Source organism: Acanthochromis polyacanthus, chromosome 12 (assembly GCF_021347895.1).
Source record: "Acanthochromis polyacanthus isolate Apoly-LR-REF ecotype Palm Island chromosome 12, KAUST_Apoly_ChrSc, whole genome shotgun sequence".
Lineage (NCBI taxonomy): Eukaryota > Metazoa > Chordata > Actinopteri > Pomacentridae > Acanthochromis > Acanthochromis polyacanthus.
The window spans coordinates 37,672,931-37,686,320 of NC_067124.1; the positions used below are offsets into that span (position 1 = coordinate 37,672,931).

Below are 13,390 nucleotides of genomic sequence, written 5' to 3' on the forward strand. Positions count from 1 at the left end.
ATCTCTTCAAGGATCACATCTGCGCTGTGAGTGTTTCCGTTAGCGCTGTTTGCACAATGTAATTGTAGGGCTGCTGTGCAAAGCGGTGCAAATACAAGCATCCTGCAACAAGAACAAGTGTAGCGCGCAGAAGAGCATATTAGCTCTGAGTGTGGGAGGATCTGGCTGCGTTGTAATGTAGGCCGCTTTGTGTAATTGCATCTACAGGTGTTTTTTTTTTACAGTAGCAGCATGTTAGCTTCACTTTATCTGATGAGGAGGAAACAAAAGAAACAAAGCTTTAGTTGAGGACAGCGATCGATTCTGCGCTTCTGTTTGTGCTGACATGTAGAAGCGAACTGGGACAGGCCCCCGACACGGCGAGTGCTAGACTGAGCGTTCTCGATAATTAAGCAAGTGTGCAATTATGCAACGAGCGTGACCGTTGCCAACGCTAGACAAAGAGAGAACAGAGAGACAGAACAGGAGGCAGAGAGGGAAGCGTGACGGCTCGCTGAGAAGAGAAAAGAAGCGTTTAAGGACGAGTTTCTTGGAATGTTTCGCTGCTCAGCTGAAGTTGGGTGAAAACTTGTTTTTACGGCGCGCACACTCATGTGGATTTATGGCGCTAGCGAGTGTGCAGAAAACTATATTTGGAGATGGGGAGGGGGTCAGGCAAAGTGTGTGTATGCATTTAAAGAATGCTAACCATGCTATCCATGGCACGCATTCATGCACTCTGCCCTTGCACCTGTAACATTGTAACCTTAGCAGACCGTGCATGTGTGTGTGTGCACGTGCACCACAAGCCCTAAACCTGGTTAGTAGCAGGGCTTAACTTGTTGCCTTCTCTAACTTGCTGATCCTTTGAGTGACATTTAGCATAGCAGACATGTTTGGGAGTCTAAACAGCGGCTAAAAAAAATCATTTTGCTTAATTACTGATTCATGTAAGACGAGAATGGATACAAAAACAAAGTCAAACATGACTTTGCTTCCATTTAGTTGCAGGAACATTGGAGGAATCCACCTCTGCTGTTGGGCAATAAGGCCTAATTTAGCTGTTGTGTTAGATGAGGTTCAGATCGAAGCTCTGTGGAGGCAATTCAAGCTCTTACCTTCTTCGTAAGCACGTTTTTTTATGTGAAATTTGTCCTTTCCAGCTTTGCTCTGTGCTTGGATGTCGTGTTGAGGGTCTTGTTTCCAACAGTGGAAATTTACAGGTGTCTGTAGCGTTTTGAACATTGGAGAAATCAAGCTCTGCTGTTGGGCAGTAAGACCCGATTTGTCCGTGGTGTTAGCTGAGGCTACGATCGAGGCTCTGAGGAGGCAAATCAAAGTTTTATCTTCTTCTTGAACAAATTTCTTCTTTGGATTTGTCCATTCTATCTTTTCTCTGTGCATGGATGTCATGTTTGGAGTCTTCTGAAAAATGTTTACAACAGTGGAAAGTCGCACGTCTGTAGCATTTTTAACATTGGAGGAATCCGGCTCTGCTGTTCACCAATAAGGCCCAATTTATCTCCGTGGTGTTAGCTGAGGTTAGGATCAAAGCTCAATGCTTTACCTTCTTCTTGAACAAATTTCTAAGTGGATTTTGTCTTTTCTATCTTTGCTCTGTGCTTGTTGAGTGTATTCTGCAAAATGTGACGTAAATTTTGTCATCCATCCAAGTCTGTGAGACTCTGCATGGACCGCTGTGAATGTAGCCCAAAATCTGTGAATGTGTGGACTTTAAGCACAGTTTAAAATTTTGCAAAAATAACCAAATGCTTACCATCAACGGAGCTCAAACACAGTGGGAAGTTTGAAATTCTCCAGATGTCCCGTACTTGACACACCTCAGGAATATCCACTGACTCGGACCACATGTCGACGTCTGAACTGGTCGTGCAGACACCATTAATTGACCTTTTTACTTTCTGCATCTCCGAGTGCACTGACGGGCCACATGACGTAAATTTCATCCTCTGCCCAAGTCTGCAAGGGTGCACATAGACTCTTGAGTGAATGTCCTTGTGGAGGTCGAAAATTGTGACCACACAACATGGATGAAACCTGCTGCTTATGTACGAAACAAAGTCTTGCAAGTGGACTCGAAAAGTAGCCAAAGCAACAACTATGTACCTGTGGTGTCTACAGCTGAAGTAAAATTTAAGCTGATCGTATGAATATGACCCAACCTCCATTATTCCAATGAAAGACTGAGGAATTTCTTTCAGAAACGTCCACAGGGATCAATATGAGGGGCGATGCAGTCGGCCTGTTGTAGTAAGAATAAGTCTGCATCGGTCAGGTGGAAACCATGAATTGGCCTTTATACTTTCTGCATCTGTGAGTACATCAGGGGTCCACGTGAGGCAAATTTCATCCTCTTCCTAAGTCTGCAAAGAGTGAACACAAACCCTTTGGTGGACGTCCACGTGGAGTCCAAAACTTGTCTGAATACACAACAGTCTGCGTGTTCCACAGTAGCTGAAGTACATGGATAAGATGTATAGTTATTCAACAGAGTCTTGCGAGTATGGACATAACATAAGAAACAAAGATGTGCCCTTGGTGTCTGCAGCTTGCCTGTAATCAAGGCTGAATTCTTAAGCTGTACGTATGAATATGACTCAACCTCCATTAAAGTGATGGAACACTGAGGATTTTTCTTTCAGAAACATTCACAAGAGTCTCATGGATGTTTCTATGCTTCATTCTGTGCTAGCAGTTGTAGTTATCGCAGCATAAATAGAACCATGTGCACACTGCTGTCCACTTTTAAAATCTAGAATAGAATAGCCAATTAAAAGTCAAACGGAACATACACGAGCTGGTGCACATTTGAATCACATGTTGTCATCGGATTGGTCTACATCCTTCCCCAAGTTTGCATGGTTGCCCAAAAACCCTTCAGCGAATGCCCACATGAATCCCAAAATTTGTCCAACCACACAGCAGTCTGCGTGTTCTGCAGTAGTGTGAATGTGTGGCTATGAGTTTCTGTACATTTATTCAACAGAGTTTTGTAAGGTGATTTGAAGAGTAACGGAAGCAACAGATATGAGCCCTTAAGTGTCTGCAGCTAGACTGTGTTCACTTCTTAAGTTGTACTTATGAAGATGACTCAGCCTCTGTTGAAGCGATGGAACAATGAGGATTTGTCTTTCAGACACATCCACAGGGGCCCTATGAATGTTTCTATGCTTTGTTCAGTGCTAGTAGCTGTACTTATTGCAGTATGAATAGAACCAAGTGCACACTGCTGTCCACTTTCAAAGTCTGCATGCGTCATGTGGAAACCGTAATTGATCATTATACTTCCTACATGTGCAGGTACCTGAGGGTCCGCATGACACAGATTAAAATTGACGTGAACGAATCTGACTCAGTCTCAATCAAAGCAATTTTTCAGAGCCATCTGTTTTAAAGTCAGTTCTGATTTTGCTTCATTGTTACAGCGCAGGAGCATCATCATCTTCCTAGTGTGTGCATGCATGGAATTTGTAGATGTCTACTGCATATTAATGCAACACAGTCTTGAAAGTGGACTCAAAGAATAGTAAAAGAAACAAGTACAGACCTGTGGTGTCTACAGCTGAAGTAAAATCAAGACTTAATAAGCTGTAGGCATGAATATGACTTAATCTGCGCTGAAACATGGAAGCTTTTTTTTAGAAACTTCTACAGGAGGACGATGGATGCTTGATATGAGGGGAAAAGCAGCCGACCGACGTGTAGCTATTTTAGTAGGAATAAGTCTGCATCTGTCATGCAAAAACCATGAATTGACCTGTATACTTTTTGCATCTGTGAGCATGTTGAGGGTCCACATGACATGAATTTCATCCTTTTCCCAAGTCTGAAAGAGTGTACACGGACCCTTTTCAAGCTGCAGCCCAATATTTGTTTCTGGACACGGGGACAACACTCTGCATGCTTCCCAGTAGTGTGAACATGACATAAGTACATTTATGCATTTATAAGTCTTGTGAGGTGCCTTGAAAGTAGTATAAGCAACAATATGTGTGTCTGTGGAGAAAGATCATGGCTTAGCTTGGATAGAACTCAACCTCAGCAATGAAACAATCAAGATTTTCTTTCTGAAGCAGCCAAAGGATGTTTCTGTGGTTGATATAAAGGGCAATGCAGCCAATTGGCATGCACCTATTGTGGTATGAATGGAACCATGTGTGTTTTCCACTTTTGAAGTTTGCATCAGTTGGCCTTTATACTTTCTACGAGTAGTTTCTGCAAGTAAGTTGAGTGTCCGATGAGGTGAATTTCGTCTTTTCCCCAAGTCTGCAAGCGTGCACACAGATCCTTTGGCGGACATCGATCTGCAGTCCAATGCAGCCAACCATTGTAGTATGGGAAAAAAAAAGGCGCATCTAATGTCGACTTTCAGCTGTCCGATGTGCGCTCTTTGCAGTATGAATAGAACCAGGTGCTGTCCACTTTCAAAGTCTGCATCCTTCAAGCGGAAGCCATAATTGACCTTTCTACTTTGTGCAGGTACGCGAGGGTCCACATGACGTAGATTAAAATTGACGTGAATGAATCTGACTCAACCTCCATTAAGGCAGTTTTCTTCTGAGCAGTTTGATTTCTCTTCAATCCTGAATCTGCTTCATTGTTAAAGCACAGATGTACATTACACCGCGGAACAAATTCCTCGTGAAGCTTCGTCCTCGTTTCTCGGCCGCTCTGATCAGCTCCATTGTTGGCTCTCTAAAAGCAGAGCCTGAGATGCAAATCATCACAACACAGCCGTCGACTGCCAGCGGGGGAAAAAAAAACACACGCACAAAAAAAAAAAAAGGCAAACCTTTCCCGTCTTACTCGAACACATGTGCCCACACGCATGCACACATGTAGCCGACAGCCGTGCATGCCTACAGGCACACACACAACCGCCCCCACACACACACACACACATGAATACACCCTTGGAAGAAGCCAGTCGCACTTCGCCCCCATAGAGTACATGTCAGTCCATCTGGGATCATTAACACCATGTTAATGAATATAGGGCTGGGGCCAGGAGCATGCGAGGAAACGAGGGAGTAGAGGGCCAGAGAGGACGGAGGGTGGGAGGATGGATGGATGGATGGATGGATGAGGATAATGGATTCTCTCCTAACACCGCTTGAGGTACTTGTGGGGCCGAAATTTAGAAAAACACGGGATAAAAAAAGACTGGAAGTCGGGAAATCTGGGCTACTGTGAAGGGAGCAATAGAGCATGAAAACAGAGTTAGAGCCGGGTGAAATTTAACAAGTAATCAGGGTAGAGAGAGACGTGGCGTCGTGGCCGGGGGGCTGATGGGGGGGCTCGGTGGAAATGAGTGAACAGATGAACAGGAGAAAGGGAAGCGAGGGAAGACAGCAGAGACGACAGATGAGCCGAGAGAACGGGCAGCGAGACAAACAAGGAGATACAGTATAACAAACGATGGCAGCCGAGCAGCGCCGGTTAAATATTTCACTGGGGCTTGTTTGTGCTTTTTGTGTGTGTGTGTGTGTGTGTGCATGGGCGTGTGTGTGTTTGTGTGTCCCCGTGAGACACAAAGCAGGACACGGAGGCAGAGAGTGGAGTGTGCCTGTTGACTGGGCGAGTTAATGATTCCTGTGGTGTGAATGGTGAGACGGTGTCGGTCCAGGAGGGAGGGAGGAGGCTCATTTACCCCCGACGGCAGGGCAGCACACACGTGCAGCATTGTGTCGGTTTGTTTGTGTGTTTGTGGGGCTCGCTTTGATAGCTGCACGTTTGAAAAGAGCTTAGCCTCCGTGGCGACTTTCCACAACAGGATGCTCGGAGCCGAAACGCCACTTTGGTTTGTCACTGCAGCAATGAGTGTTTTACCCCCCGCAGGGTTAAATGTAGATGCATGCACTGGAAAGAAAAGCAAACTGCAAAAAAAAGTGGTGGTGTGCAGCAGCTGGGGAGTCCAAAAAATACTGCAAAATAACCAGTAAATTGCAATTAAAGTGCGTTTTGTTGGTGTTTTAAAGTTTTAGCCCTCAGAACTCCAAAATGCATGTTTTAAAAGTGCATTATCTTTAGAATAAACACCAAAATGACAACATATATCAAAGCTAGAAACTGTAAAAGCAGACAGAATGATCAGAATTTTTGCCTAATCATGTGGGATGTGCTGTTTCTGTTGAGAAAATGGGCCAAATCCAAGCTTAAAATGTTAATATTTTGTCGAAATCATTTAATCTTCGTTTCTCGTTTAATAATTAACCCCAAGGAAGTTGTTTGCACTGACTAGATTCTGTAAAAAAACACAAAATTTTGCACTCTGTCACACAACCACAAAACTGTTAGTAATTCAGATGCAACATAGAAATTCAGGGACTTTTTTCTGGCTAAACTGGGTTGATCTGCAGGCAGTGTATATCAGATTACAAATGTAAGTAGTAAAATATCTGTAGCACCGAGAGACACCTTTTTTTTTGCCAGGCTGTTTTCAGGGTCAGTGCTGATTGTTAATAATCACGGAGTCCGATGACGAGTACTTGGAACTGATATATGCAGTCTGTATTTTGGAAAACTGCAGGGAATTTAAGCTTAACCCTTAAAAAGCCGCGACAGAGTGTACACGGTTCACACTTACTCGTACACACAGCCGAAACCGAACATTCTCGGCTCAACACGTGTGACTTGTTTATGATTGCTAATTAACATAAAATACGCACACACCCGTATGTTTGGTGAGATATAAACATTGGCTCCAAATTCGCTTATTTCAAACGATAAAGCCGTATGAGCCGTTATAATGAAGCCGCAATTACGAAGCTCTTATCGGGGCCGAAATTCAATATGACGAACGTCTACGACAATGCGACCTTGCAAGACTTGATCGATATTTTTATGGATTAGGTGGTTTTAGTATATGTACTTCTCCAGAAACATGGCCCTGTAAGGGTTAAAATATTTATATTTCATCAAAATTGTTTTGTCTTGTTAGTCTCATTTAAAAATTTGCCAGAAAATAAACTTTGTGTGATAACCATATTCTTTAAAAAACAAAAAATTCTGTCCTCTTTGGCACAAAAGTTAAATCATGAATAGCTCTGCTGCAAGCAACAGTCATGTGACAAAAATTTATGGACTTTTCAGATGAACTACAGGCAGTGTTTACATGGGGCCAATAAGAGACAAGCATGGAAACAGATTGAAACTGTAAATTGTAAAATATCTATAATATGTGGTACATATTAATTCCAATAAAGAAAGAAAGAAATTCTTTTCATTGCAGTAAGTAAATAGAGTGAAGACAGATTAGCACTGATGAAAATACTTTAATTCAATATTTTTGTTGCAAAAACATCTGTAATTTTACATGATATCTCTAATTTAGCAAAGTAATCTGTGTAAAATGACATAGCCAATACTTCCTGCACCTCATTTTGGAAATCTATTTACAGCATTAAACTTGGATTTAGCATTTTTATGTGTATGTGAAATTCCAATAAATAAAAAAAATCAGTAAAAAACAGGACATTTGATGCTTATTCGCATCTACAGGTTCCTCTATGTGTAAATGCGGGGGGGAATTCACAGCTTTTTTTTTTTTTTTTTTTGCAACAGTGTGGAACAATGTGGAGCAGAAGTGTGCCTCGGTGAATGGAGCTCCACCTGTATGCAGATGACCGGGGCTGAATAGAGGCCCGGAGACATGCCTTTGTGGTGCAGGAGAAGCAGCAGCTTGTGGAAGTGTGCCGCTATGAGCCCTGGGAGGCCGGGGATAAAGGCACCGAGGGCAGCGGGGTGACAAGCTGTCCGTATGTAGATGAAACAATGCCAAGCGTTAACAAGCCTAAGCTAGCGGTAATGACAGAGGTTGGCTCAACAAAAGGCAGCATTTGAAATACAATCTGTGATCAACTAGAGTCAATAAGGGGCATATTACGGCCATTTGGCCCCTTTAAGCCCTTTTATTCCCTATTCATTGTGTCATAATGTTGATCTTCTGTATGACCTTTATGCCAACGCCAGCAGAGGATATTGTGTGTGCATTAGCAGCCGAGGCTGGAGGGCACGGCGAGAGCGATGGCGTGATAAAGTCAGGACAGGAACGTGATCAACAGGATAACATCTCACTTCTGCTAATGCAGCAACAATGGAGCATCAGCATCAAGGATTAGATCACTCCTACACATCTTCAAACGCCAATAAAAAGCTGCACAGCTGCGTCTGAGCAGAGGAGTTCAGACAGGCGTTTAGCCCTCTGAACACAAAGCTGTTTCCCGGTGCGTGTTTGTTTTTTCTTAATGTGAAGCAGCACAACCGTGGCTAGATGTACAGAGAACCCAGAGGTGTCTTCTGTGCAGACTGACACAGAAAAAGATGTGATTGTTGTATTTAGATGCTTATAAAAACTGGAATCGGCATGTACATTTTTCCAGGTGTCCACAGGTGTTACTAATATGGAAAAACTGGATAAACACAGCCTGCAGTTCAGCCAAATACTGTTGGTTGCAGCTAAGTTCTGCCTTTTTTGCACCAAAAAGTGCAGAATTTTTGATTTTTACATGATATATTCTACGTAAATCGTGTATTTTTGGTGATTTTTTTAAACAAAACATGTAGGGAAAAGTGATGTTGATGCGGTTTCTGGTTGTATTTTTTGCTCCTGTCATGTTTTTCCTCACTGTCGGTTAATTTTTCACTGCAATATAAAGTTCTGCACCCTTATGGAACCAGAAAAAGCATGACGCAGACATCAGAAATGTCTTTTGCATGGTGAGATACAGCTAGAATGATAGAAATCATACGGAAAGAAGCATCCAAAGTTGCATTTTATTGGTAATTTATTTCGAAAATCGAAAAAAATAACCAACATCTGCTAGTAATAGAAAGGTGGTAGTTTTACATAGGTTTACGCTTTTTACAAAAACATTTTAAATTTGTTTCCATGCATGTCCTTCCTCAGTTTACACTGCCTGCATTTCAGCTGAGTGCTGGATTTTGACATGTGACTGTTAGTGACGGCTTTTCACTTCCACTGAGTTCTGATCTTTTTTATTTAATTTTACAGAATTTCTCTTGGTGTAAAATGGTATATTTTTTAGATTTTTTTTAAATAAGACATGTAGAATAAAGCAATTTTGATAATATATTACAATTATAAGCTTGGCTTTGGTAAATATTACTGATGGAACCAAAAAGCAAAGGTGAGCAGTTCAAAGACTATTGGAAGGCTGAAAATCGAACATTTTTTTCAGTTTTTACGGCTTTTGACTCTGATAAAAGATGGAATTTTGGTGATTTAAAAAAAGATAATGTGTTTATTTGCCACGAAAGCACATCATGCATGATTAGTTCAAGGAAAATTGAAAATGGTGTCACTTTGGAGATTTTTCTTTTCAAAGATAATATGCTTTTCTCGCCAGCTGACAGGTTTTGGGGGTTCACAGGGTTCAGCGACAGTTTAATCCCTGTTTGCTTCTTGTTGTGTTCCAGTGTTTCCATCTCTTTGTATCTGTAACACCCTTCTTCTTCTGTCACTGTGTTCTCGGCAAAGCTTCGCTCCACCCTGTTTTGATTCCCTTTCTTTTAAACACTCCTTCATAGTTTGGTCCGTGTGTCTCTAAATCTTTTGACGTAGATCTCTGGGCAGCTCTGATCCCCGCCTGAGGCCGACAGGATCAGAGGGGAGAAGAGACTGAAAATTTAATAGACTGGAGGGAATCCAGTTTTCTTTTTTTTAATAACGGTCTCCCACATAACCGCAATCTTATCAAAACATTTATTCTGCCTGTGCCGATACCTCACCATGTGGTTCAGTTTTATAGCTCTCGTCACTCCCCAAAACCACCCCCCGTGTGTGTGTGTGTTTTCCTCCTATAAAAAGAGTTTTATTTGCTTTCGTTGGAGGAAAAAGAAAGTCAGGCCTTGCCAGGTATAGGCAGCACCTGAAGCTCTTTGTCTTAATATAAAGCGAGTTATGTAATTGTGGGATTTCCACACCGATCACAACAACTCGTGGCAGATACAGTGACGCCTGGAGACAAGTCCCTAGAAAATAAACAAGCTGGTTTCCGTCTGCCGGAAGGTTTGTAAGGCTGTCAGGTCTTCCCCCGACTTCCTTTTAATCCACTTTAGATCTGTCGAGCTTTCCGTCTTCTCAAACACTTTTTCTGTGAGGTGTTTTTTTTTTTAATTTTCTCTCCATCTCTGCCTCGCTGTCATTCTCAGAAACCCCGGTTATCCCTGTCCGTGTTGCCTCTTGTGGGAGGATTAAGTCTCACGTTGAGAGTCGTTTGTGGTTTCTATCGGCAACAAGCCTGTCACAGGAGCCTACATGTTTGTGTGCAGTGTGCGTATAGATGCGTATACATGGGAGATCCCAACCATCTGACTGTTAAGTTGGCTGCAGCATCAAAGAGGAGGTGTATTTGTGGGATGTGAATGTCTAAATTTGTGTTTCTGCCTCGCTACACTGACGGTTATGTGTTACAGGAATGTATCGTGAGGAAATCCCAAGTATGAGCAGAGGAAGTCCGTCGGCGATGAGGGAATCTGACAGTCACTTCTGGTGTTGTGTACCAGTGAGAACTTGGGGATCCTGTTGCTGGTAGATCAGTGAATCACTGGCTGGTTTGGAGCTGCTGAGACAGTATTTACATTTTCACCATTCCAAACAAGAAATCAGTACAGACAGTAGAGAAGAGAAGAGAAGAGAAGAGAAGAGGACAGGAGACGAGAGAAGACGAGACACAAGAGACAAGACGACACAAGAGACAAGACACAAGAGACGAGACACAAGAGACAAGACAAGACACAAGAGACAAGACACAAGAGACAAGACGACACAAGAGACAAGACGACACAAGAGACAAGACGAGACAAGACACAAGAGACAAGACGAAACACAAGAGACAAGACGAGAGACAAGACACAAGAGACAAGACGAGAGACAAGACACAAGAGACAAGACAAGACAAGACACAAGAGACAAGACGAGACACAAGAGACAAGACAAGACACAAGACACAAGAGACAAGACGAGACACAAGAGACAAGACAAGACACAAGAGACAAGACAAGACACAAGAGACAATACAAGACAAGACCAGAGACAAGACACGACAAGTGAGCGTGGAAATCAGGCGACATACTTCACTTTGTTCTTCTTTCGGACCTCTTGTGTGATTTAGTTCTTTGGATGGTTCTCCTGCTGGAATATTCCTCTTCTTCCAGCTTCCTTTCAGACAGTATTTTGGTTTATCCTCGGACGTTCATCTATAAATATTACCTCCACAACACCTTTTGCCCTCATTCAGCTCCATATAAATCACACTTCCACCTCCGTGCTTCACTGTCAAGACTATGCATCCAATGTGGTAGTCCTGGTCAGGTTCACACCAAACATGCTGGACTCCATCTGAGAACAACTCATTCATCTCGATCTGACCAAAGAATGTTCTCCTAACATCCATCAGGCTTCTTCTCATGCTCTTTAGCAAAGTTTCGTCTTGCATTTCAGTACCAAATTTCAAGCAATTTTCTTTTTTTGTCCTTTGTCCATAGAGGTTGATGTTCTGAAGTGTCCTTCACCATGCTTTACAGCTTCACAGAAACTCTGGTTTCCATTGATAACTCCTGTACCAAGTCTGCAACAGCTGCTGTCTGTTTTTCACAGCTGGATTGTGAAAGTAGTTCACTGTCTGTGGATTCATTTTAGGAGGACGACCACTGCAGCCATGATTAGTGGTACTATGACTCCTTCTATACCTCCTGATTGCCGCTGACACTGAGCTTCACTGATTTCTAGTTGATCTTCCAGGATAACTTTCCATTTTTGTGAAGCATCACAATCATATTTTTCAGTTCCTCTGTTTAATTCTTTTCCGTGTGGAGCCATGATGCAGACATGGACAGACACAGCTCGCTGGTCCAAAACTGAGAAAGTTCTGCTGCTCATTTTCTAACCATGCAGTTACTCTGATTGGAAATAGCAGTTTAGATTCAGTAATCACTGGTGTTTCCTACTTTGGAGCATGAATTTTCAATATAGTCTTTCTTTTTCTGTGTTCATGAGGGGGAATACTCGACTGTTCAGTTTAGACATTGTGCAGTTATGGAGGGTTGATTCAGCTTAGAATCATTTGACATTTATGTGATGTTGCACAGGACAGAACTGGTTGAGATTTTGCAGGAGCATCTGGTTTTGCAGAAGGAATATTATTTACCAAAATCCAGATCTTTTCCTATCAGTGTCAGGAGTCGTTAAAATGACCTCTTTTTGCATTTCTGGCGTGCGTTATTTCCCTTCTTCCCTCATTTGTGGGACGGAAAAGCACCCTGAGCAGAGATTACCACCCCCTGCCTTCAGCATCTACAGTCGCCGGGTATATGATCCTCTCCGAGTGCCAGGACGTGCGAGTGCTTGCCCAGCCAAGCCCAGGAACAGCCAGACACTCGGCCTGCCTGCTCACAAACAGACACACACTCCCTCCCTGCAGCTCCGGAGCTCTGAACCGGCTCACCCAGGCACCGCTCCATCTCCGCCCGAGGGAAGCCCTCTCCCACTGAGGCCACAATCCCCGCCGACACGCCACGGCCTGGACTTTATCCACTCCATCTGTGAGCTTGTTTTCTAGCGTTACCTGTCTGGGGACGCGGCCGAAGCGGAGACCACGAGATTAGACCGGCCGATAAGACGGCAATAATTCTTCACTATCTGACAAAGTGTAATCAGCGCAGCAGCGTGCCTGGACGACAACAACAGCCTGCAAGAACGCACACACCTCTGAGCAGAGGCCTCTCTACTGTAATGACAAGCAGTGGGAGCAGCCAGAGCCAGGTTCTCTTACAAACAATGCACGAGTGCAGCAGCACATTTACAGCTTGGAGAAAGAGTCAAAAACAACACGACACTGCATTAGGAGGCATGAGAGCAACCCAACAATGAAACGCAACACAATGAGTTACAACATGCGGTAGGGTTACAACACAACAACGTAAAAAAAAAACAGATTACCAACAGACTACAGCATAATACAATATAATTCACTAGATTGCATCGATTTAACCCAATAATCTGGTTATCTTGAAGTACTTCTATTGTAATCCATCTCTAAACTACATTATGAATGGAATATTTTCCGTTCTGCCATCCAAAAGTATACATAACACAGTATTTTCCACCTGATTACATTGATTTGACCAAATATCTTTGCTATCTTTAAGTATTTTTAGTATTCAGTGCTGCTTTAAACCTCTAAACTACATTATAAAGGTAATTATTTCCATTTCTGCCATCCAAAAGTATACATAACATAGTATTTTCCACCTGATTACATCGATTTGACCAAATATCTTTGCTATCTTTAAGTATTTTTAGTATTCAGTGCTGCTTTAAACCTCTAAACTACATTATAAAGGTAATTATTTCCCTTTCTGCCATCCA

The 13,390-nt window shown here is 42.7% G+C and overlaps 1 long non-coding RNA gene across 1 annotated transcript in view; it reads left to right on the forward strand.

The window, feature by feature from the left end:
- LOC127536349 (uncharacterized) overlaps window positions 1–9,094 on the forward strand; it is a 33,874-nt gene extending 24,780 nt beyond the window's left edge. The window contains exon 2 of the long non-coding RNA XR_007945352.1: window positions 7,564–9,094. This is a non-coding gene — a long non-coding RNA (uncharacterized LOC127536349). The remainder of the gene's footprint in view (window positions 1–7,563) is intronic.
- The last annotated feature ends 4,296 nt before the right edge of the window (window positions 9,095–13,390 follow it).